At 46.6% G+C, this 4,850-nt stretch overlaps 1 long non-coding RNA gene across 1 annotated transcript; it reads right to left on the reverse strand.

Moving 5' to 3' along the window:
• Positions 1 to 1,579: 1,579 nt before the first annotated feature.
• On the reverse strand, positions 1,580 to 4,070 carry LOC139034692 (uncharacterized). The gene is made up of 2 exons (XR_011487184.1): positions 3,733 to 4,070; positions 1,580 to 3,419 (listed from the first exon to the last, which is right to left on the reverse strand). It is a non-coding gene; the product is annotated as an uncharacterized lncRNA (long non-coding RNA).
• Between the last annotated feature and the right edge of the window lie 780 nt (positions 4,071 to 4,850).

The following is a 4,850-nucleotide window of genomic DNA, read 5'->3' on the forward strand; positions in this document are numbered from 1 at the left end:
GTGGATCTCCCCAACCCTGCCCTTTACTAGGAGGAGGCTGCCCATGAAGGGGTGAGGCCATGGAGGCAGAGTCTCAGGGTGGAGGACCTCCCCAAAGTGCTTAGGCTCTGTGCAGAGTCTGGCTAAACTGCTGGCCCAGTCCTTATTGACTGGATGCCCTCAGTGAAACTCCAGGGATGAGATTCCACAGGATCAGAGGGTTTCTTTCAAGGAAGCTGAGATCATTGGTGACCTGATGAGGGAACTAGAACTAACGTTTGTTCTGTGATGCTTGAGGCCTTGGGAAGGTGACGTCAGGTGTTCCCTCCTTGAGGAAAACACCAGGCAGCAGAGGATGACGGGGCAAAGGGACAGCCCTCCTCTCCCCTCGCAGCGTCACACACCCAGGTCTCCAGAGAGGGGGCTCCAGGCCCTAAAATTGGCCATGTCTGGACTGCCAGAGGGCCCCCAAGGAGGCTGGCCTCCCACAAGAAACTGCAAATCCACTGTGACAGTCACTAGGATCCAGAAAAGGAGCCATTCAGATGCCTTCCCCGCACTGCCCCGTCCCCCATCAGAAGGTGCCCCACCTCCCAGGTTAGCAACTAGCTCGAGTAATTTCAAGTCAGAACAAGAGTTCCCGGGGCAACCTTCATCTGCACACTTTCCGACATAATTGAAGCCTTCTGCCAACTTTCTGAAGTCCCGGGTGTGGGATGAAGCTGCCTTCTCTGCAGGCAGGTCTTCCAAGGAGAGTTTAGCCACCTCCAAGGACTGGGATTGATCAGTACCCCTGCTGTGAGATGGTCAATGTCCTCCTGGTCTGCCCTGTCCAGGTGGGCAACTGACGTGAAATACGTGTGTACTCCAGTGGTGACCCCATTCAGCTCAAATATCTACTTTCCCCAAAATGTGGCACAGACCCCTCCTCTTCCTGCCAACCCAGGAGGATTTCCCCAGAATTTCAAATTATTTGCAGAGCCACGTAGCCATTTATCATACTGATGCCATGTGGAGCTTCTCAGAGGGAATCTGGCAAAATTACATGCTGCTCAAGAAAACAAAAAAATATTCCATCTTCCTCTTCCCTAAGGGAAGCCAGAAATTAGACTTGTTTTTCCAAGACACTCATACCAGAGGCGTTACAAGCGACCCAGAGAGATGTCTCATCAAAGGGATTCAAGACAATGACAATTTTCAACAGGATTAGAATTGCAACTGCCGAAATGACTGCTCTGCTACTCAGAAACTTTTTAATTGCCTTGGCTGATCTCTACCCTTGCTTCTAGTAATTTTATTACTATTATTGGGTTTGAGGTTTCTTTTTTATAAAACATCTCAGGGTATTTTCAACAGTTGTCATGGAGAATTGGCACCAGAGAGACTTCCTGGAGAAAAATTATTTCAAAGACTTGTGTCCTCAAGACAGACACAGCAAAAAAACAAAAAAAAAACAAAAAAAAAGAAAAGGAAAGAAAGAAAGATAAAGGCTTTGCAAGAGAACATTATAGGAACTTTGAAGAGAAAAATATTGTGATGTGATCTATAAATTCACTTCTCCCTCTAGGTCACATTTGGATGCCTACCACCTGCCATCACCTACAGATTAATGGCTTTTATTACAATGTTATGATCACACATGACAGCAAATATGAGACATTAATAAATTGACAAAGCATAATTAACACAACAGATAAGTGATCGAAAAACAATTGCAAATGAAAGCTCTAATGAGTGGCAGAAGGCATCCAAGAACCTGACTGCGTGCCAGTGTTTGGAACTATTTTGTATTGAAACCATTTGTCAACTCAAAGACCAAAGCTAATATCAAGACACATTTCACAACTTCTAAGCAAGTTTAGGGGATGACTCCTGAAGAATAACCCACAGAGTCACTTGACGAGTCCACACAAGTTCCTTCATGTTGGGTATGAAGACAAAGCAGTCTGCATTTTTCACAAATGCGTGCATGCTTATGACCTGAAGGGCTTCCCTGATAGTTGGTAGAGAATCCGCCTGCAGTGCAGGAGACCTGGGTTCGATCCCTGGGTTGGGAAGATCCCCTGGAGAAGGAAAAGGCAACCAGTATTCTGGCCTGGAGAATTCCACAAAGAGTCAGATACGACTGAACAACTTCCACTTTCACTTCACTTTCACAAGACCTGAAACACTGTTCCTTTCAACCATAAGGACCATATACATATTTGGAGTCAGGTAACAAATGGACAGGGCACAAAATATCACAAGGCCAAGATGTGGAAGAAAACGTGGTCGGTGCTCCAAGACCCTGAAGTCTATGTGACCAGGGGTGCTATTCAGGAAGTACAAGAAAGGAAGCACAGAATTCCAAGGCCCATTTCTTCTTTCTAGTGTGACGGGGCTTTGAGAAAAAACATCTAAGGGAAGGCCAAGAACCAGAGTAGGAAAATCAAACCTTCGGTGGGACAAATTGGAAGAGTAGCATTGATATATACACACTACTTTACACGGGGAAAACAGACAGCCAGTGGGAAGCTGCTGATAGCTGGGAGCTCAGCTCAGTGCTGTGATGACCTAGAGGGTGGGATGGGGTGGGTGGAAGGCTCAAGAAGTTGGGGATGTTTGTGTATGCATATGGCTAATTCAGGCTTCCCAGCTGGCTCAGTGGTAAAGGATTCGCCTGCCAAGCAGGAGACACAGCAGGAGGTGAGCGTCTGATCCCTGGGTCTGGATGGCAGAAGCAAATGGCAACCCACTCCAGTATCCTTGCCTGGGAAATCCCATGGACAAGAGGAGCCTTGTGCGCTGTGCTCCATGGGTTCGCAAAGAGTCGGACACCCCCGAACAACTAAACAACAACAGTGATGGCTGATTCACTTCATTGAACAGCAGAAACCAACAAAACAATGTCAAGCAATCGGACTCCAATTAAAAATTTAAAAAGACATAAACATTAAAAAAAAAAAAAGGAAAATCCAGCCATCAGGTTTATAACGTGTGCCTTCCTTCGGCCTTTTTTATGTTTGCGGGAAATGCTGGCCCATCCTCTGCCTTCTGTCCCCATCCAGCCCCCCTCTCACAGTCCCTGGTGGGGTATACACTCATTCAAGGCCCCTCAATTCGCGCCCATCCACATCTATTGCAAATTCCGTTAAAAATTTTTGCTTTCATTTGTCCTCTCTCCTCCCTTTTAGATGCTACTTGAACATTTCTCCTTTTTTCATTGTCTCCTTTGAGAAACTCGTAACATTCCACTTTTAAGTCTCATCTGTCTTTACATCCCAAGTTCTACTGGAAAACCATGAGGGAGAGGCCATCAGGAGAAGAAAAGAATATTTAAGAGGAAGGGGGAGGAGAAGAAAAGCTACGACCTCAGCAGGCAGAACAGAGCCGGGAAGATGGACGTTGCAGAGCTGCCAAGATCTGGCTCACAGGGAGGTGAGACGATTTGGGAAGGCTCCCTGCAAAAGAAAGAAAAAAAGTCCTGTTCCCGAAACAGCAGGTCTGGCTTTCTTGCATGGCTGTGCACCTGTTTGCTAATTTTATTTTGTTTTGTTTTAACCTGTGTACTAATTTTAACCTCTCCCTTCCCCACCTGTCCCCACGCCCTTCTGAGCACTGATGAGTCTCAAGAACTTGGATGGAGCAGCCAGGACTCTCCCTTCTGGCTCCTTCCAGCTTTGCCTGGAGATTTCTTTCAGAGGCTCTCCAGTTCCTGCTCCTGATCACCCACAAAACACCCCTTCCCCCTCTAGGCTCATCCTACAAACAAACCTTCTCAAGATGTCATCAGACTCCTTGGCCAGTTCCCAGTGGGAGGGATAGGGTCCTGGGGAGCCCTTTCTCTCCTGTGTGTTGATTTCCGGATATAACAAATGATCACAAACGCACTGGCTTAAAACAACACAGACGTGTCATCTTACAATTCTGGGGTCAGACATCTGACACTGGCACCAAAACCGAGATCTCAGCAGGTCTGGTTCCTCCTGGAAGCTCTGGGGACAGTCTGTTTCCTGGTCTCCCCAGCTTTCTGGCGGCTGCCTGCGTTCCACGGGCCCTCCCTCCGTCTTCAAAGCCAACAGCAAGATCAAGTCAGCAGGAGCTGACATGTGGAGGACCCATATTTGGCTGCTAGGTATTTTCGTGCATGTGATTATTTCCATTCCAGTAGGGAGAGCTGCGGTGCTGGAGAAGACTCTTGAGAGTCCCTTGGACTGCAAGGAGATCCAGCCAGTCCATCCTAAAGGAGATCAGTCCTGGGTGTTCATTGGAAGGACTGATGCTGAAGCTGAAACTCCGATACTTTGGCCACCTGATGCAAAGAACTGACTCATTTGAAAAGACCCTAATGCTGGGAAAGATTGAAGGTGGGCGACAGAGGATGAGATGGTTGGATGGCATCACTGACTCAGTGAGCATGACTTTGAGCAGACTGCAATCCACAGGGTCGCGAAGGGTCAGCATGACTGACTGAATAACAGCAGGGAGAGTTGAGAGTGGCCTTCGGCTTTTTTTATTTTGGTAACTGAGCGTGTCCTTTACTGAGACAGCAGACAAGAGTGTAAGAAGGGGGCTTGAGGAGAGTAGGTCATGGTATTTCCTCATTTACTTGTTATGCAATTATTCATGGACGTAAGTGTTCTTTGATTTTGTTTAATTTTTGTTTCACACTGAAGAAGAGCAGCTTAACAACGCTGTGTTCATTTCAGATGCACAACAAAGTGATTCAGTTATATCCACACAAGTATCCATTCTTTATCAAATTTTCCTCCCATTTAGGTTATTACAGAACACTGGGCCACGTTCCAGGTGCTCTACCATAGGTCCTTGTTGGTTATCTATTTTAAATATACTAGTGTGTACACATCATTTATTTTGAATGCTAACAAATC

This window comes from Odocoileus virginianus, chromosome 4 (genome assembly GCF_023699985.2).
Source record: "Odocoileus virginianus isolate 20LAN1187 ecotype Illinois chromosome 4, Ovbor_1.2, whole genome shotgun sequence".
NCBI lineage: Eukaryota > Metazoa > Chordata > Mammalia > Artiodactyla > Cervidae > Odocoileus > Odocoileus virginianus.